Raw genomic sequence first — 22592 nt, 5'->3', positions numbered from 1 at the left:
CCTCTCCGGTGTCTATATAAACCGAAGGGTTTAGTCCATAGGACGAACAACAATCATACCATAGACTAGCTTCTAGGGTTTAGCCTCTCTGATCTCGTGGTAGATCTACTCTTGTACTACCTCTATCATCAATATTAATCAAGCAGGAGTAGGGTTTTACCTCCATCGAGAGGGCCCGAACCTGGGTAAAAACATCGTGTCCCTTGTCTCCTGTTACCATCCGCCTAGACGCACAGTTCGGGACCCCCTACCTGAGATCTGCTGGTTTTGACACCGACAGTCACCAAGGTAGAGTTCTGTAGAACTGTGTAGTATGCTTGAGACCAAGAATGCCCGTCCCTGCATATTATTGAGTCCTCTCCTAGCATGCCTTCTCCAGTCAGTCTCCCATCATACCGCGATTTAGGGAGACCTATCTTCTTAAGGCCAGGAATGAAGTCAACACAAAACCCACTGACATCCTCTGTTTGATGGCCCATGGAGATGCTTCCTTCTGGCCTAGCACGGTTACGGACATATTTCTTTAGGACTCCCATGAACCTCTCAAATGGGAACATATTGTGTAGAAATACGGGGCCCAGAATGACAATCTCGTCGACTAGATGAACTAGAACGTGCGTCATGATATTGAAGAAGGATGGTAGGAACACCAGCTCGAAACTGACAAGACATTGTGCCACATCACTCCTTAGCCTTGGTATGATTTCTGGATCGATCACCTTCTAAGAGATTGCATTGAGGAATGCACATAGCGTCATCAGGGCTAATCGGACGTTTTCCGGTAGAAGCCCCCTCAATGCAACCAGAAGCAGTTGCGTCATAATCACGTGGCAGTCCTGAGACTTTAGGTTCTGTAACTTTTTCTTTGGAATATTTATTATTCCCTTTATATTCGATGAGAAGCCACTCGGGACCTTCATACTGAGCAGGAATTCAAAAAAATATTTCCTTCTCTTCTTTGGTAAGAGCATAGCTGGCAGGACCTTTGTACTGCTTTGGAGGCATGCTGCCTCAGGTGTATCTTTTGTCTTCCCATACATGCCCAAGAAGCCTAACAGGTTCACGCAAAGGTTCTTCGTCACGTGCATCACGTGGATTGAAGAGCGTACCTCTAGCTCTTTCCAGTAGGGTAGGTCCAAAAATATAGATTTCTTCTTCCACATGGGTGCGCGTCCCTCAGCATCATTCGGAATAGCTAGTCCGCCGGGACCCTTTCCAAATATTACGTTTAAATTAGAGACCATAGCAAGTACGTGATCACCAGTATGCATGGCGGGATTCTTCCGGTGATCTGCCTCGCCTTTGAAATGCTTGCCTTTCTTTCGACATTGATGGTTGGTCGGGAGAAATCGATGATGGCCCAGGTACACATTCTTCCTGCATCTGTCCAGGTATACTTTCGGTGTCAGCTAAACAATGTGTGCATGCGTGGTATCCCTTGTTTGTCTGTCCTGAAAGGTTACTGAGAGCGGGCCAATCATTGATGGTCATGAACAGCAATGCCTTTAGGTCAAATTCTTCCCCCATGTGCTCATCCCACGCACGTACACCTGTTCCATTCCACAGCTTTAAGAGTTCTTCAACTAATGGCCTTAGGTACACATCAATGTCGTTGCCGGGTTGCTTAGGGCCTTGGATGAGAATTGGCATCATAATGAACATCCGCTTCATGCACATCCAAGGAGGAAGGTTATACATACATAGAGTCACGGGTCAGGTGCTGTGATTGCTGTTCTGCTCCCCGAAAGCATTAATGCCATCCGCGCTTAAAGCATACCATACGTTCCTTGGGTCACTTGCAAACTCATCCCAGAACTTTCTCTCGATTTTTCTCCACCGCGACCCGTCAGCGGGTGCTCTCAACTTCCCGTCTTTCTTACGGTCCTCACTGTGCCATCGCATCAACTTGGCATGCTCTTTGTTTCTGAACAGTCGTTTCAACCATGGTGTTATAGGAGCATACCACATCACCTTCGCAGGAACCCTCTTCCTGCGGGGCTCGCCCTCAACATCACCAGGGTCATCTCATCTGATCTTATACCACAATGCACCACATAACGGGCATGCGTTCAAATCCTTGTATGCACCATGGTAGAGGATGCAGTCATTAGGGCATGCATGTATCTTCTCCACCTCCAATCCTAGAGGGCATATGACCTTCTTTGTTGCGTACGTACTATCGGGCAATTTGTTATCCTTTGGAAGCTTCTTCAATATTTTCAGTAGCTTCTCAAATCCTTTGTCAGGCACATCATTCTCTGCCTTCCACTGCAGCAATTCTAGTACGGTACCGAGCTTTGTGTTGCCATCTTCGCAATTGGGGTACAACACTTTTTTATGGTCCTCTAACATGCGATCGAACTTCAGCTTCTCCTTTTCACTTTCGCACTTTTCCCTTGCATCAACAATTACCTGGCGGAGATCATCATCGGGCACATCGTCTGGTTCCTCTGGATCTTCAACTTCCTCTTGATCTTCAGCTTCCCCCGTTGCAACATCACCGTATTCAGGGGGCACATAGTTGTCATCGTCCTCTTCTTCTTCGTTGTCTTCCATCATAACCCCTATTTCTCCGTGCTTCGTCCAAACATTATAGTGTGGCATGAAACCCTTATAAAGCAGGTGTGTGAGAAGGATTTTCTTGTCCGAGTAAGACCTCGTATTCCCACAATTAGGGCATGTACAACACATAAAACCATTCTGCTTGTTTGCCTCAGCCACTTCGAGAGAATTATGCACGCCCTTAATGTACTCAGAGGTGTGTCTATCACCGTACATCCATTGCCGGTTCATCTGCGTGCATTATATATAATTATGTGGTGTCGGCAAGTATCTGTCTAAAGTAAGATTTTTTTTTCTTTCAAAAAGAAGATAAGAACAAGAGGCTCACCACGGTGGTGTCGGCGATGAGATCGGCGCGGGCGATCGACGGCGGTGAAGACGAGGACGGGGCGTGACGGACCACTAAACCTAGACAAATCTCGAAAAAAATGGAGCTCGGAGGTCGAGCTTCGAGAGGAGAAATCTTAACTAGTGTGGCTCGGGTATTTCATCGAACACCTCACATGCATAAGAGGTGAGCCAGAGCACCCAAATGCCCTTCCTGGCCGGCCAGCAAAAAACAGAGTACCGTGGAGTGCTCTGCTCACCGGCGATGGGGTATATATAGGCAACTCATTTGTCCCGCTTCGTGGCTGGAACCGGGACTAAAGGCCATCCTTCTGTCCTGGTTCCTGCCACGAACCGCGACTAATGGTTGTGGGCCAGGAGCGAGGCTCATTGGTCCTGGTTCGTGCCAAGAGCCGGGACAAATGGGCCTCGACGAACCTGGACCAATGCCCACGAGGCCCCGGCCGGCCCCCTGGGCTCACGAACCGGGACAAATGCCTCCATTGGTCCCGGTTCGTGGCAGAACAGGGACTAATGGGCAGGCCAGGCCCGAACGAAAGCCCCCTTTTTCTACTAGTGTTATTCTATAGCTTGATCTGCCAAATGCTATTAAGGAAATGAATTTTCCTCCTTGATCAAGTTATCAATCCTTATTGCGTGTATGCTTCCTACTCAACACCTAAATAATCAATTTGTACATGTTGATATATATTAATATGCTATTTTGTTGGTGCATAAGAGATAATACATGCATGTGTAATCTACAATCTCAGTGAGCTAAAACCCTATTGTTCTCAGGTTTTTTGTCATGGATTATTTTATTCTCATGTAAACTATAGGAAGAAACACTCATGTATGTACAGAACTAAACTGAAGCTACCATGGAAATTACATTCTATAGCTGTGGGTCGTTTCTGGTATGAACAAAATTACTAAAATACCTCCTCTTTTCTCCAAGAACGAAACTCAGGACAAACGCTGCTGCAAAGGGGGTTGGCGCTCCAAAGAAAGCAAAGCAGCAATTCTTCCATCGGTTGGACTAGATATGTACATACGATATAACTAGCGCTTCTTGGGTTCCATGTTTGATACAACGTGCTAAATAATGTGTCATCATATAACGATTGTGGTTTCTCTTTTCCTCATAGAATCTTCTGCGATCTGCTTACTTATCAAACTAGGTTTACCGCTAGATGGGTGTGTTTCTGAAGAACGTTTCTCAGCTCTGCTGCGCCATAGCAACGGTCTGACCATGGGGTCCGGAGATCGTCAACTCAGCACATTTTTGGGCATGCACATGATATATTTTGTGCAGCTTTCTAAGGCAAAGCTTTGACACCAGCAGACCCTTGTCAGGCCACTGCCATAGCAATTCCTCTATTTAGGCGCTCGACTAACAAATGCATAGGTTTCTGTTACAAAAGGTTTAGAATCATTACCCTTGATGCTTGAATTTGGACCTTGCACCTTACTTGGGTAACATAGAGCTAAATGGCACATTGTCCAAATACACGTTCAAAACACTTCGGGTTTGACATGGTCTCTATCCTTGATCAAACATAAAGTTACTAAAAAAGGCAAATATTTCTCAACACGAACATGGTTTCAATTGGGTAGCTGCGCCATTTGGCGCACCGGGTCATCTAGTTGCAATGAGAAGCAACTCTCGTACTACAGCTTGAAGAAATATACAGTCCATTGTACCCTTTCCAATAGTAATTGTACTGCTATTCATATCAGAGCTTCGAAGCCGCATCCAACTATCGAACCAAGATATTCACTTGATACTGGAGTCACTGGAATTATTTCTTATTGAAGCCTGTTTGTTTTTCAATTTGACAAAAGCAATGTACTGCAATGTACAGCAGAATATCTATGCTATGAAATAGAAGAGTCAGCTGCCATGTATATGGAGAATAAATCACATTAGGCTACCACTTTATGAACTTCACATCAACTACAGGAATCAATTCATCTTTGTTGGTCCACATCCACACAACCTAGTGTTTAATCTCCTTTGTTCCTTCATGTACCAAAGCAATTTATTACCATAATATTTGCTGATTAAATTAATGAGTTCTGAACAAACTAAACTTTTCTGTAAGGGTCAGGTTACTGGATATGCTATATGCTATTTGCGGCGGGCATGCGAGTTTACGTGCTCTAGAGTTGGGGGCCTCGGCCACCGCCCAAACCTCGACGTATCGCCACCAAACCATGTATCTATGATTAAATAGGTACTTATGTAACTATAAACGATTTTTGGAAACAATAAATAGTAAACTATGAGGCAGCTGCAGTTCAAATTTGACCCGCTTCCTGCTGAATCTGCGGGAATTTGTCTTTTTCACCAGAGGTGGATCAATACTTTTAACACCCAACCATTTTGTCAATTGTGCATTAAATATGGCCTAGTAATTTAGAAAATTTATTTGGTCCAATTTTGCAACAAATATATGGTAGGTCCTTCACAAAAAAAACTCATTTTGGGCACTCGGAAAATGGAAAATGTATTTTCCGTGCAAAGAAAATGAAAACTCCCTTAGGCAACATTGTTTGGAATTCAAAGATGCACCCTTGTGCACAATATGAGATCATTTGAACAAACTAGGCCACGAATGTGGCCATAAGATTGATTATTTGGCTTGAAAGCCATGAATCTTCACGCATGATAGCTCATTTCTGAGAACACTTTTTTTAAAATAATTGCCGTATTACAAGTTTATTATTTTTCCTGGGAACTTGGCCACATATAATGATACAATGCGAAGGTTTCCCAATTTTTTGATTTTTTTGATTTTTTTATGCCCGTTTCAAAATGTGATCAAAACTGCGGGAATGATCGTTCCTAGCTAGTGGTTGAATCTTGGAATTTTTTTGGTGTTTCTCTGATTAAATAGATACTTATGTACCTAGAAATGATTTTTGTAAAAAATAAAGAGCAAACTACGAGGCAACTATAGTTCAAATTTGACCCGCTTCCAGCTGAATCGGCGGGAATTTGTCTTTTTCACCAGAGGTGGATAAAAACTTCTTACACCCAACCATTTGGTTAATTGTGCATTAAATATGGCCTAGTATTTTAGAAAATGATTTGGTCCAATTTTGCAACAATGATTTGGGAGTCCTTCACAAAAAAACCTCCTTTTGGGCACTCGAAAAATGGAAAATGGTTCTTTCGTCCAAAGAAAAAGAAAACTTCCTTAGGCAACATTGTTTGCCATTCACATATGCACACTTGTGCACAATATGAGATCATTTGAACAAACTATGCCATGAATGTGGCCATAAGATTGATTATTTGGCTTTAAAGCCATTGATCTCCACACGTGATAGCTCGTTTCTGAGAACACTTTTTTAAAATAATTGCCGTATTACAAGTTTATTATTTTTCTTGGGAACATGGCCACGTATAATGAGACAATGCGAAGGTTTCCCAATTTTTTAATTTTTTTTTGAATTTTTTATGCCCGTTTCAAAATGCAGTCAAAATGGCGGGAATGACCGTTCCTAGCTAGTGGTTGAATCTTGGAATTTTTTTGGTGTTTCTCTGATTAAATAGATACTTATGTACCTAGAAATGATTTTTGGAAAAAATAAAGAGCAAACTACGAGGCAACTACAGTTCAAATTCGACCCGCTTCCAACTGAATCGGCGGGAATTTGTCTTTTTCACCAGAGGTGGATCAAAACTTTTTGCACCAGACCATTTTGTCAATTGTGCATTAAATATGTCCTAGTATTTTAGAAAATTGATTTGGTCCAATTTTGCAACAATTATTTGGGAGGTCCTTCACAAAAAAACCTCCTTTTGGACACTCAAAAAATGGAAAGTGGTTTTTTCGTCCAAAGAAAATGAAAACTTCCTTAGGCAACATTGTTTTCCATTCCAATATGCACCCTTGTGCATAATATGAGATCATTTGAACAAACTATGCCATGAATGTGGCCATAATATTGATCATTTGTCTTGAAAGCCATTGATCTCCACACGTGATATCTCGATTTTGAGAACACTTTTAAAAAATAATTGATGTATTACAAGTTTGTTATCTTTCCTAGGAACTTTGCCACAAATAATGACACAATGCGAAGGTTTCCCAATTTTTTGTTTTATTTTTATTTTTTATGCCCGTTTCAAAATGCGATCAAAACGGCGGGAATGACCGTTCCTAGCTAGTGGTTGAATCATGGAATTTTCTTGGGTATTCTCTGATTAAATAGATACTTATGTACCTAGAAATGATTTTTGAAAAAAAGAAAGAGCAAACTACATGGTAGCTACAGTTCAAATTTGACCCGCTTCCAGCTGAATCGGCGGAAATTTGTCTTTTTCACGAGAGGTGGATCAAAACTTTTTACACCCGACCATTTTTTCAATTGTGCATTAAATATGTCCTAGTATTTTAGAAAATTGATTTGGTCCAATTTTGCAACAATTATTTGGGAGGTCCTTCACAAAAAAAACTCATTTCGGGCACTCGGAAATGGAAAATGTATTTTCCATGCAAAGAAAATGAAAACTCATTGTTTGGAATTCGAAGATGCACCCTTGTGCACAATATGAGATCATTTGAACAAACTATGCCTAGAATGTGGCCATAAGATTGATCATTTGTGCACAATATGAGATTACATGATTTTAACACATTATTTTTAGGCAAGTATTACCTATTTAGATGGTCATAACATCATAGTGCATTGTGATTGGTCCGTGGACGTCTCACGCGGATCGTGCATCATACGCCATCGGATGCTCGCAGATCCAACGGTCGTCCTCAACCCTTCCACACCAACCCCGAAACCCTAGCTCTGTCCTCTGGTCATTTTCCATCCACCCCCGCCTCCTTTCTTTCTTGCCTCACACGATTCGATCCAATCCTCTTCCCCGACCCCTCCCTCCACCTCGTCTCCCCCAATCCCACCGGCCGGCGGCGACCTCCTCTCAACCATCCCCCACCCATCCATCTCTCTCTCTAGCGTCCCCTCTCTCTCTCCTGTGGCGGCGCTCACCACTTCAACACCGTCGGCGACCATAACCACGGCCTCCACCTCCCCTCCCCGCCTTGGCTAGTGTTGGGTTTCGTAGTAATTTCAAAAAATTTCCTACGCACACGCAAGATCATGTGATGCATAGCAACGAGGGGGAGAGTGTTGTCTACGTACCCAACGCAGACCGAGTGCGGAAGCGATGACACGACGTAGAGGAAGTAGTCGTACATCTTCATGATCCAACCGATCAAGCACCGAAACTACGGCACCTCCGAGTTCGAGCACACGTTCAGCTCGATGACGATTCCCGGACTCCGATCCAGCAAAGTGTCGGGGAAGAGTTCCGTCAGCACGACGGTGTGGTGACGATCTTGATGTACTACAGCAGCAGGGCTTCGCCTAAACTCCGCTACAGTATTATCGAGGTATATGGTGGCAGGGGGCACCGCACACGGCTAAGGAATAGATCTAGTGGATCAACTTGTGTGTCTAGAGGTGTCCCCTGCCTCCGTATATAAAGGAGTAGAGGGGGGGAGGCTGGCCGGCCAAGGAGGGAGGCGCAGGAGAGTCCTACTCCCTCTGGGAGTAGGATTCCTCCCCCCAATCCTAGTCCAACTAGGATTCCTCGGAGGGGAAGGGAGAGAGGGGGGCCGGCCACCTTCTCCTAGTCCTAATAGGACTAGGGGAGGGGGAAGAGGCGCAGCCACCTTGGGCTGCCCCTTTCTCCTTTCCACTAAGGCCCATGAAGGCCCATATGGCTCCCGGGGGGTTCCGGTAACCCTCCCGGTAACCCGGTAAAATCCCGATTTCACCCGGAACACTTCCGATGTCCAAACATAGGCTTCCAATATATCAATCTTTACGTCTCGACCATTTCGAGACTCCTCGTCATGTCCGTGATCTCATCTGGGACTCCGAACAACCTTCGGTACATCAAAATGCATAAACTCATAATATAACTGTCATCGTAACCTTAAGCATGCGGACCCTACGGGTTCGAGAACAATGTAGACATGACCGAGACATGTCTCCGGTCAATAACCAATAGCGGGACCTGGATTCCCATATTGGCTCCTACATATTCTACGAAGATCTTTATCGGTCAGACCGCATAACAACATACGTTGTTCCCTTTGTCATCGGTATGTTACTTGCCCGAGATTCGATCGTCGGTATCCAATACCTAGTTCAATCTCGTTACCGGCAAGTCTCTTTACTCGTTCCGTAATACATCATCTCACAACTAACATATTAGTTGCAATGCTTGCAAGGCTTATGTGATGTGTATTACCGAGAGGGCCCAGAGATACCTCTCCGACAATCGGAGTGACAAATCGTAATCTCGAAATACGCCAACCCAACATCTACCTTCGGAGACACCTGTAATGCTCCTTTATAATCACCCAGTTACGTTGTGACGTTTGGTAGCACCCAAAGTGTTCCTCTGGCAAACGGGAGTTGCATAATCTCATAGTCATAGGAACATGTATAAGTCATGAAGAAAGCAATAGCAACATACTAAACGATCGTGTGCTAAGCTAATGGAATGGGTCATGTCAATCAGATCATTCAGCTAATGATGTGACCTCGTTAATCAAATAACAACTCATTGTTCATGGTTAGTAAACATAACCATCTTTGATTAACGAGCTAGTCAAGTAGAGGCATACTAGTGACACTTTGTTTGTCTATGTATTCACACATGTATTATGTTTCTGGGTAATACAATTCTAGCATGAATAATAAACATTTATCATGATTATAAGGAAATAAATAATAACTTTATTATTGCCTCTAGGGCATATTTCCTTCAGTCTCCCACTTGCACTAGAGTCAATAATCTAGTTCACATCGCCATGTGATTTAACAGCAATAGTTCACATCACCATGTGATTAACACCCATAGTTCACATCGATATGTGATCAACACCCAAAGGGTTTACTAGATTCAGTAATCTAGTTCACATCGCTATGTGATTAACCCCCAAGGAGTAGTAAGGTGTGATCATGTTTTGCTTGTGAGAGAATCTTAGTCAACGGGTCTGTCACATTCAGATCCGTAAGTATTTTGCAAATATTTATGTTAACAATGCTCTGCACGGAGCTACTCTAGCTAATTGCTCCCACTTTCAATATGTATCTAGATTGAGACTTAGAATCATCTGGATCAGTGTCAAAAACTTGCATCGATGTAACCCTTTACGATGAACCTTTTTGTCACGTCCATAATTGAGAAACATATCCTTATTTCACTAAGGATAATTCTGACCGCTGTCCAGTGATCTACTCCTAGATCACTATTGTACTCCCTTGTCAAATCAGTGCAGGGTATACAATAGATCTGGTACACAGCATGACATACTTTATAGAACCTATAGCCAAGGCATAGGGAATGACTTTCATTCTTTTCTATCTTCTGTCATGGTCGGGCTTTGAGTCTTACTCAACTTTACACCTTGTAACACAGGCAAGAAACTTTTTCTTTGACTGTTCCATTTTGAACTACTTCAAAATCTTGTCAAGGTATGTACTCATTGAAAAACTTATCAAGCGTCTTGATCTATCTCTATAGATCTTGAAGCTCAATATGTAAGCAGCTTTTACCGAAGTCTTTCTTTGAAAAAAAACTCCTTTCAAACACCCCTTTATGCTTTACAGAATAATTCTACATTATTTCCGATCAACAATATGTTATTCACGTATACTTATCAGAAATGTTGTAGTGCTCCCACTCACTTTCTTGTAAATACAGGCTTCATCGCAAGTCTGTATAAAACTATATGCTTTGATCATACTATCAAAGCGTTTATTCCAACTCCGAGAGGCTTGCACCATTCCATAAATGGATCGCTGGAGCTTGCACACTTTGTTAGCTCCCTTTGGATCGACAAAACCTTCTGGTTGCATCATATACAACTCTTCTTCCAGAAATCCATTCAGGAATGCAATTTTGTTTATCCATTTGCCAGATTTCATAAAATGCGGCAATTTTCTAACATGATTCGGACAGACTTAAGCATAGATACCAGAGAGAAACTCTCATCGTAGTCAACACCTTGAACTTGTCGAAAAACCTTTTTGCGACAATTCTAGCTTTGTAGATAGTGACGCTACTATCAACGTCCATCTTCCCCTTAAAGATCCATTTAATCTCAATGGCTCGCCGATCATTGGGCAAGTCAATCAAAGTCCATACTTTGTTCTCATACATGGATCCCATCTCAGATTTCATGGCTTCAAGCCACTTTGCGGAATCTGGGCTCACCATCGCTTCTTCATAGTTCGTAGGTTCATCATGATCTAGTAGCATGATTTCCAGAACTGGATTACTGAACCACTCTGGTGAGGATCTTACTCTGGTTGATCTACGAGGTTCAGTAGTATCTTGTTCTGAAGTTTCATGATCATTATCATTAACTTCCTTACTTATTGGTGTAGGTGTCGCAGAAACAATTTTCTGTGATGTACCACTTTCCAACAAGGGAGCAGGTACAGTTACCTCGTCAAGTTCTACTTTCCTCCCACTCACTTCTTTCGAGAAAACTCCTTCTCTAGAAAAACTCCGAATTTAGCAACAAAAGTCTTGCCTTCGGATTTGTGATAGAAGGTGTACCCAACAGTCTCCTTTGGGTATCCTATGAAGACATATTTCTCCGATTTGAGTTTGAGCTTATCAGGATGAAACTTTTTCATATAAGCATCACAACCCCAAATTTAAGAAACGACAGCTTAGGTTTCTTGCCAAACCATAGTTCATATGGTGTCGTCTCAACGGATTTAGATGGTGCCCTATTTAACGTGAATGCAGCTGTCTCTAATGCATAAACCCAAAACGATAGTGGTAGATCTGTAAGAGACATCATAGATCGCACCATATCTAATAAAGTACGGTTATGACGTTCGGACACACCATTACATTGTGGCTTTCCAGGTGGCATGAGTAGTGAAACTATTTCACATTGTTTTTAACTGAAGGCCAAACTCGTAACTCAAATACTCTTCTCTACGATCAGATCGTAGAAACTTTATTTTCTTGTTACGATGATTTTTCACTTCACTCTGAAATTCTTTGAACTTTTCAAATGTTTCAGACTTATGTTTCATCAAGTAGATATACTCATATCTGCTCAAATCATCTATGAAGATCAGAAAATCATGATACCTGTCGCGAGCCTCAATATTCATCGGACCACATACATCAGTATGTATGATTTCCAACAAATCTGTTGCTTGCTTCATTGTTCCGGAGAACGGCGTTTTAGTCATCTTGCCCAAAAGGCATGGTTCGCAAGCATCAAGTGATTCATAATCAAGTGATTCCAAAATCCCATCAGTATGGAGTTTCTTCATGCGCTTTACACCATATGACCTAAATGGCAGTGCTACAAACAAGTTGCACTTATCATTATTAACGTTGCATCTTTTGGTTTCAATATTATGATTATGTGTATCACTACGATCGAGATCCAACGAACTATTTTCATTGGGTGTGTAACCATATAAGGTTCTATTCATGTAAACAGAACAACAATTTATTCTCTAACTTAAATGAATAACCATATTACAATAAACATGATCAAATCATATTCATGCTCAACGCAAACACCAAATAACACTTATTCAGGTTCAACACTAATCCCGAAAGTATAGGGAGTGTGCGACGATGATCATATCAATCTTGGAACCACTTCCAACACACATCGTCACTTCACCCTTAACTAGTCTCTGTTTATTCTGCAACTCCCGTTTCGAGTTACTAATCTTAGCAACTGAACTAGTATCAAATACTGAGGGTTTGCTATAAACACTAGTAAAGTACACATCAATAACATTTATATCAAATATACTTATGTTCACTTTGCCATCCTTCTTATCCGCCAATCACTTGGGGTAGATCCGCTTCCAGTGACTAGTCCCTTTGCAGTAGAAACACTTAGTCTCGGGCTTAGGATCAGACTTGGGCTTCTTCACTTGAGCAGCAACTTGCTTGTTGTTCTTCTTGAAGTTCCCCTTCTTCCCTCTGCCCTTTTCTTGAAACTAGTGGTCTTGTCTACCATCAACACTTGATGTTTTTCTCAATTTCTACCTTCGTCAATTTCCGCATTACGAAGAGCTTGGGAATCGTTTCCGTTATCCCTTGCATATCATAGTTCATCACGAAGTTCTACTAACTTGGTGATGGTGACTAGAGAATTCTGTCAATCACTATCTTATCTGGAAGATTAACTCCCACTTGATTCAAGCGATTGTAGTACCCAGACAATCTGAGCACATGCTCACTAGTTGAGCGATTCTCCTCCATCTTTTAGCTATAGAACTTGTTGGAGACTTCATATCTCTCAACTCGGGTATTTGCTTGAATATTAGCTTCAACTCCTGGAACATCTCATATGGTCCATGACATTCAAAATGTCTTTGAAGTCCCGATTCTAAGCCGTTAAGCATGGTGCACTTAAACTATCAAGTAGTCATCATATTGAGCTAGCCAAACGTTCATAACGTCTGCATCTGCTCCTGCAATAGGTCCGTCACCTAGCGGTGCATCAAGGACATAATTCTTCTGTGCAGCAATGAGGATAAACCTCATATCACGGATCCAACCCGCATCTTTGCTACTAACATCTTTCAACACAATTTTCTCTAGGAACATATCAAAATAAACACAGGGAAGCAACAACGCGAGCTATTGATCTACAACATGATTTGCAAAATACTACCAGGACTAAGTTCATGATGAATTTAAGTTCAATTTAATCATATTAAGAACTCCCACTTAGATAGACATCCCTCTAATCCTCTAAGTGATCATGTGATCCAAATCAACTAAACCATGTCCGATCATCACGTGAGATGGATTAGTTTCATCGGTGAACATCATTATGTTGATCATATCTACTATATGATTCACGCTCGACCTTTCGGTCTCCGTGTTCCGAGGCCATATCTGTATATGCTTGGCTCGTCAAGTATAACCTGAGTATTCCGCGTGTGCAACTGTTTTGCACCCGTTGTATTTGAACGTAGAGCTTATCACACCCGATCATCACGTGGTGTCTGGGCACGACGAACTTTGGCAACGGTGCATACTCAGGGAGAACACTTCTTGATAATTTAGTGAGAGATCATCTTATAATGCTACCGTCAATCAAAGCAAGATAAGATGCATAAAAGGATAAACATCACATGCAATCAATATAAGTGATATGATATGGCCATCATCATCTTGTGCTTGTGATCTCCATCTCCGAAGCACCGTCATGATCACCATTGTCACCGGCGTGACACCTTGATCTCCATCGTAGCATCGTTGTCGTCTCGCCAATCTTATGCTTCCACGACTATAACTACCATTTAGTAATATTACATCGCGATTGCATTGCATACAATAAAACGACAACCATATGGCTCCTGCCAGTTGCCGATAACTCGGTTACAAAACATGATCATCTCATACAATAAAATTCAGCATCATGCCTTGAGCATATCACATCACAACATGCCCTGCAAAAACAAGTTAGACGTCCTCTACTTTGTTGTTGCATGTTTTACGTGACTGCTACGGGCTTAAGTAAGAACCAATCTCACCTACGCATCAAAAACCACAACGATAGTTTGTCAAATAGACTCCATTTTAACCTTCGCAAGGACCGGGCGTAGCCATACTTGGTTCAACTAAAGTTGGAGAGACAGTCGCCCGCAAGCCATCTATGTGCAAAGCACGTCGAGGGAACCGGTCTCGCGTAAGCGTACGCATAATGTTGGTCCGGGTCGTCTCGTCCAACAATACCGCCGAACCAAAGTATGACATGCTGGTAGGCAGTATGACTTGTATCGTCCACAACTCACTTGTGTTCTACTCGTGCATATAACATCAACATAAATAACCTAGGCTCGGATGCCACTATTGGGTTTCGTAGTAATTTCAAAAAAATTCCTACGCACACGCAAGATCATGTGATGCATAGCAACGAGGGGGAGAGTGTTGTCTAAGTACCCAACGCAGACCGACTCAGGAAGCGATGACACGACGTAGAGGAAGTAGTCGTACGTCTTCACGATCCAACCGATCAAGCACCGAAACTACGGCACCTCCGAGTTCGAGCACACGTTCAGCTTGATGACGATTCCCGGACTCCGATCCAGCAAAGTGTCGGGGAAGAGTTCCGTCAGCATGACGGCGTGGTGACGATCTTGATGTACTACAGCAGCAGGGCTTCGCCTAAACTCCGCTACAGTATTATCGAGGTATATGGTGGCAGGGGGCACCGCACACGGCTAAGGAATAGATCACGTGGATCAACTTGTGTGTCTAGAGGTGTCCCCTGCCTCCGTATATAATGGAGTAGAGGGAGGAGGCTGGCCGGCCAAGGAGGGAGGCGCAGGAGAGTCCTACTCCCTCTGGGAGTAGGATTCCTCCCCCCAATCCTAGTCCAACTAGGATTCCTCGGAGGGGAAGGGAGAGAGGGGGGCCGGCCACCTTCTCCTAGTCCTAATAGGACTAGGGGAGGGGGAAGAGGTGCAGCCACCTTGGGCTGCCCCTTTCTCCTTTCCACTAAGGCCCATGAAGGCCCATATGGCTCCCGGGGGGTTCCGGTAACCCTCCCGGTAACCCGGTAAAATCCCGATTTCACCCGGAACACTTCCGATGTCCAAACATAGGCTTCCAATATATCAATCTTTACGTCTCGACCATTTAGAGACTCCTCGTCATGTCCGTGATCTAATCCGGCACTCCGAACAACCTTCGGTACATCAAAATGCATAAACTCATAATATAACTGTCATCGTAACCTTAAGCGTGCGGACCCTACGGGTTCGAGAACAATGTAGACATGACCGAGACATGTCTCCGGTCAATAACCAATAGCGGGACCTGGATGCCCATATTGGCTCCTACATATTCTACAAAGATCTTTATCGGTCAGACCGCATAACAACATACGTTGTTCCCTTTGTCATCGGTATGTTACTTGCCCGAGATTCGATCGTCGGTATCCAATACCTAGTTCAATCTCGTTACCGGCAAGTCTCTTTACTCGTTCCGTAATACATCATCTCACAACTAACATATTAGTTGCAATGCTTGCAAGGCTTATGTGATGTGTATTACCGAGAGGGCCCAGAGATACCTCTCCGACAATCGGAGTGACAAATCCTAATCTCGAAATACGCCAACCCAACATCTACCTTCGGAGACACCTGTAATGCTCCTTTATAATCACCCAGTTACGTTGTGACGTTTGGTAGCACCCAAAGTGTTCCTCCGGCAAACGGGAGTTGCATAATCTCATAGTCATAGGAACATGTATAAGTCATGAAGAAAGCAATAGCAACATACTAAACGATCGTGTGCTAAGCTAATGGAATGGGTCATGTCAATCAGATCATTCAACTAATGATTTGACCTCGTTAATCAAATAACAACTCATTGTTCATGGTTAGGAAACATAACCATCTTTGATTAACGAGCTAGTCAAGTAGAGGCATACTAGTGACACTTTGTTTGTCTATGTATTCACACATGTATTATGTTTCCGGTTAATACAATTCTAGCATGAATAATAAACATTTATCATGATTATAAGGAAATAAATAATAACTTTATTATTGCCTCTAGGGCATATTTCCTTCAGCTAGAGGTCCACTCCCTCCCCGACTCCTCTCCCTCCCCCGACTCCTCTCTAGTCCCGCCGCTAGCGGACTACCACCCCCACCGGCGACCTCCCTCCCTCCCTTCCTCTTGATATCTACGGATGTGGCAACAGCGGCCGAAACCCACCCATCACCTATGGATGGATGGGGACGGGGGGCCAACGGCGGATCCGCACCCACCTTCTCTCGGGGGATCCTGCCACGATGGCCCTGGTGATTAGCTACTGCATCGTCTACTGCTTCAACCACGACGCCGTCATCTACTGCTTCAACCACGATCTCGGTTCTTCGTCGACCACTAGTAGAAAAGGGGGCAAAGGTCCAGGCCGAGTCAGCCCATTAGTCCCGGTTCAGTCTAGAACCGGGACCAATGGGGGCATTGGACCCGGTTCGTGAGCCCAGGGGGCCGGCCGGGCCACGTGGGCCATTGGTCCCGGTTCGTCTGGACCTTTGGTCCCGGTTGGTGGGACGAACCGGGACCAATGGGCCTCGCTCCTGGCCCATCACCATTGGTCCCGGTTGGTGGCATGAACCGGGACCAAAGGCTCCCCTTTAGTCCCGGTTCATGCCACCAATACTCTCGAGGACACCCAAACCCTAGAAAAAACGATGTCGTTCTCCTACCCCCTCCCGCCGCGCCCCTACCCGACAAACTCTCTTGAGGCCACCCCAAACCCTTGTAGCGTTGTCGAGGCCACCCCAAACCCTAGAGAAGCAGCGTCGAGGCCACTAATTAATATATATGATTCCTTACTATGTTTAGCTAGCTAGTTCTACCTTTGCCACTAATATATCCATCTGTCATGTTTGAATAATAATTGCCATGTTGTAAATATTTGTAGAAACTATGGACACCGCCCGAGACGAAGCAAAAGAAGCGTTGTTGAGGGACATAATCGCAATGGGATGTGATGCCGTCTGCTTGTTGTTTCTCAATGACACCGATGCTCAGGAAGGAGAGGGTGAAGAAGCTGGCTCTGATGACCTAATGTCGGTGCAAGAAGGAGAATGTGAGGACGGCTCCGGTGACCTAATGCCGGTGCAAGAAGGAGACCGTGATGACGGCTCCGGTGACCGAACCGAGTCCGGCCAGGTATATATATTAGTTAAGCCTGTGCTGACTAGCTAATTGATGCATTCATTGTTTTGGTATGTACACATATTAATTAAGTCTTTGTTCTTTTTTCTAGCCCTCCAGATCGAGCACAACTGAGGTAAAGAGACGAGGCCCGAAGAAAAAGTTGAGCTCGGATGAAAGGTTTGAGATCATAGCAATCGCGCCCGACGACCAACCCATTGAACCCATCCGAACAAATAACACATTTGTTGCTCAGTGCGGGGTTCTGGTTAGGGACAAGATCCCGATCAGCATCCAGCAATGGTTAAAGCCGGCTACAGAAGAGCCTGAGGTGTCTTACGTCAATGATATGCAGAAAAATGATCTTTGGACTGAGCTGAAGTCAAATTTCACCCTACCGCTAGAGGATGATCCGGAGAAGCCAGTTAAAGAGCAATTAATCAAGTCTTTTGCTCTTAAGAGGATGGCAGACCTATTCAGGAGGTGGAATAAAGAGCTGAATAGGTTTGTCGATAAAAAATAGACACCAGAATTCAAGGGCAGATATGAGAAGATCAGAGATCACTGGCCTGCATTTGTGGCCCACAAGACATCAGAAAAGAGTAAGAAGATGTCGGCGACAAACAAGAAAAATGCTGCAAAGAAGACGCTTCACCATCGCATGGGGTTAGGTGGCTACCTCGTAGCCCGGCCTAAGTGGGCCAAGGCTGAGAATGATCTGGTTGAAAAAGGGATCGAACCAGAGACAATGAACTGGCCAGACCGTTGCCGGACTTGGTTCTTCGGGGCTGGCGGAACCTTGGACCCTGTATCAGGGAAGTGCATTTGGACGGACGATCAATTGGATATACCAGTCAAGAGGCTTCAGCAGTATATCGAGGCAGCGCAGCAAGGGACGTTCGTTCCAGACAGAGAGAAGGACGAGCTCACAATGGCCCTCGGGAATCCTGAGCACACTGGGCGGACACGAGGCACGCCAGGCTCTATTCTATGGAAGGCTGGGTTTCTGGACGCAGGCGGTTACAAATGCCAGGAGAGGAGGAAGAAAGTGCAGCAGTCCGAACTGCTGGTGCTTAAAGCAAGGGTACTCGGGATAGAGGAACGAGAAGCAAATTGCAGCAAACGAACTACCGAAGCCTCCCCAGAAGCTACCCCGCCATCTCAGCGGAGAAGCAGCATGGTTTCCACCGAGCTGCTTCAGCCGGAGCATGTCTTAACGGCTCCTGCCAGCTATCCCGTGGATGCTATCACGGAGTCTCAAAATTGCCACCTTATGACACAATGGATTAATATGAAGGTCAAGGCACTTGTTGGCTCTGTTTATCCTTCTGAACCCGGCGCAACTTTTCACTGCCGGCCGATTCCAGAAGGATATGCTAGGGTGATGGTGGATTAAATAACGAAGGGATTTGAGGAGCTCCCGCCTGACCACCCTACCAGTGAAGGGGAGACTCGGCTGGGTTCTGCTCTGAAGACTCCATGCCTATGGCGGAAGGATCTCATCAACCTTCAGAACTGGACGCCTCCGCCTCCTCCTCCTCCTCCGGCGAGTCAGGGCACTCCGCCTCCTCCACCGCCTCCTCCTCCGGCGAGTGACGATCAGGGCACTCGGCCGGCTCCTTCTTCGGCGCGTGGCGGCACTCCGCCTCCTTCTCCGCCTACGCCTGCACGCCCGAGCAGCCAGCCTCCTCTTTCTCCGCCTAGTCAGCAAGGGCGGAAGAGACCCACCGCCGCTCCAGCAGCTGCTCCGGCGCGTCGTAGTCCTTCTCCTCTGCCTCGTAAGCAAGTAAAGAAGACAGCCGCTCCATCTGCTCGGCCGGCGTCTAGCAGTACAGCCAGAGGCGGGAAGACATACAGATTCGGCCCTTCTCTGAAGACTGTAGAGAAGTTACCATACGAGATGAGCCCGGAGGAGAACGCGAAGATCGCGCGAACCGAAGCGAAGGAATGGTTTGAAGTGTTGAAAGCACAGAGACATCCACCTCCGGAGGAGAAGGTAGATCCGGTGAAAGAGAAGCGCACTCTGGCTGCCTTGGCAAAACCAACCAAGTCTCCGCCGAAAGGCAACTATGAGCGGTCGGGAAGTACAATCAGTGTTCAAAGGATGAAAGAACGACAAGCAGCTGGGAAACAAATTGCCCAGCTCGGCGAATAAGGGAATCAATCGTGCCCCCCGCTCAAGGTGCCTAGCGACATCGTCGATCTGAGGATGGTGCCCGGTTATAGCAATCTTGGAGATTACCTGCCCAACGATGTACATTATGATTTCATGGACGTGCAGATACACAGATACGAGTACGGGAAGCCTCTCGTCAAAGATGAAAGATCTCTATCAACGATGATGTGAAGATTGCATGATTGGTACTTGAAAATCTGCAGAGAGTCTGGGGGGAGGAGTACTTTGTATGTGAGAGTTAAACCGGAGCATGACCTCGTTGGAATTGATCTGTTGCCTATTCCATTTGAGGAGTTCTATCAGTTTTTCAATCAATTGGCCCTCGATAAAGCAACGGTCACCTGCTACTGTCTGTAAGTACTACTACTTCTGTCATTAAGTCTCTCTATATAGCTCAGCTCTTTCATTGCATGTATTTATAATTATCCTCACTATATTATGTAGATTGAAGATCACCGAATTGAAGAAAAGACAAATCGGTGATATTGGGTTCGTTAACACATATCTCATAGATGCAACTGAGGTTGAACATCGTGCCACAGATACCGAGGCCAACTTGCTATGATCATTCAAAACAAATGAAAACAAAGATATAATACTCTTTCCTTACAACTTCGAGTGAGTGTTACTGTCTTGTGCATATTCAGTTTCCCTTATATATTAGTCCAGGTTATAGTAATGTAATTGATGAGTTATGCATGCGTGCGCAGGTACCACTATATTCTCCTAGAGATTAGGCTTGAGCAGGGAGTAGTAACTGTCTTGGACTCTAAACGAAAAGATCCCCAGGAGTATGCGGACATGACTGAAATCCTTGAGAAGTAAGTTAAATCGATCATTATCCACCATACCAACAACTTTGTTCATTTCCTGATATCAAGTAATTGTTTTCTTTTGTCTAGCAGGGTTTGGAGAAAATTCACCAAAAAATCTCCGGGACTGCCGAAGATGCTGCAATTTAGATACCCGAAAGTAAGTACTATATTAGCATGTTCCGCGCATCTCCTAGCTATTGATTCAAGCGCTAGTTTCATCAATACCATTTGGCATTCTTGCTTATCAGTTTGATTGACCTTTATTTCTTGTAAAGTGGTTGTGGCAGGAACAAGGGAATGATTTCTGTGGATACTACGTTTGCGAGTCCATCCGCCACACGACCTGTGAGCGGGGCGGTTACTCTGACAAACAATATGAAGTGCGTAAGAAATAATATTCACAATTTTAGTTTATTACCATCATTTGTGTTGAGTTTCATTCATTAATATATATATATATATGTATTGAACCCCTTCTTCAAATTAGATGTTTCGGCAGCGGGATGAACTCCTAGCATCTGTTCGCATGCGAGCAATTCAAGAAGAATTGGCAGCGTTCTTTCTTGACCACATGATCGCTGAAGACAGAGAATACTATGTGGACCATGCGTCCGTAATTTAGGAGATTATATTTGTAAGAGATAATTATTGTATATATGTAGCCGGTAGTGTCAGATAGATCAATAGTAGAAAAAGGGTCAAACGTGAAGCACATTAGTGCCGGTTTATAAAAAAACCGGCACTAATGTGATCAATAGTGCCGGTTCGAATGGCTATGCATTAGTGCCGGTTCGTAATGAACCTTTAGTACAGAGTCTTAACCTATAGTCTCGGTTGAAGACACAAACCGACACTATAGGGCAATTTTCAAACTCTACCCCCCCCTCCCCCGTGTATCACCATTTTAGTTTTGAAAAAATCAAAAGAAAATGATAAAAACTTCAAAAAATAAAATCCTTCGAGAGGTAGTTATATTACTACATCTACACGTTAGGAAAATTTGAAAACTTAAATTTGGACATGTTTTGCAAAAAGTGTAGGGAATGTTACTACATAATTATTCAAGAATATTAGTGTTACTAAATAATTATTTCAATTTTTTGAATTTTGGTCAAATCTGGTCAAACTGTGGTCAAACTATGGTCAAACTATGGTCAAACTTATTCAAGAAATATTAGTGTTACTAAATAATTGTTGTTTTTTAGAATAATAGTTTCAAACTCAAACAGTGAAATGTGTTACTTCATGCTCAAGCTAAACTCCCGAGGGTTAATAGGATTGACATCTTACTATTGTCAGGAAAACAACAAGTGCAGACTTGGAAACGAAGGAGAACAGAACCCGAAAGTTAAGCATGCTTGGGCTGGAGTAGTGAGAGGGCTGGGTGACCGGTCGAGAAGATAGATGATTTGGAATGAGTGATCCACACTTGAGCAGTTAAGAGAGGTGATTAGAGACTAAATCACCAAATAATTCAGAAAAATTAAAAATCGGAAAAAAATCAAATTTTTTTCAAAAGTTTTCAAAAAAAAAAACCTTTAGTACCGGTTGGTAACACCAACCGGTACTAAAGGTCCCCCATACCACGGCGCGAGCTCACGCCACGTGGTGGCACTTTAGCGCCGGTTCGTGCCGAACCGGTACTAAAGGGGGGGGCTTTAGTGCCCACCAATTAGTGCCGGTTATGGAACCGGCACGAAAGGCCCTTACGAACCGGTTTTAAAGATCTGTTTTCTACTAGTGGATATCCGAGAACTTGTTGTTCGACCAATCTCTCGGAGAACGAGAGGTTGTCGATACCACTTCTGTCTGTATGCATATATGTTCATGACGATCTTCTGTTTCCTTCGTTTGCTTACTAGCTAGCTAGCGTGTCTAGTCCTCTCTATACGTATGTATAGTACATAGCGTCGACCAAGCACGGACATAAGAGAGGACACTTCTCTCTATTAATTAGCTATCTAACACAATATATGAAATACCTAAATTA

The sequence above is a fragment of the Triticum dicoccoides genome, chromosome 3A (assembly GCF_002162155.2).
Source record: "Triticum dicoccoides isolate Atlit2015 ecotype Zavitan chromosome 3A, WEW_v2.0, whole genome shotgun sequence".
Taxonomy (NCBI): Eukaryota; Viridiplantae; Streptophyta; class Magnoliopsida; order Poales; family Poaceae; genus Triticum; species Triticum dicoccoides.
This window is presented reverse-complemented; position numbering follows the sequence as displayed.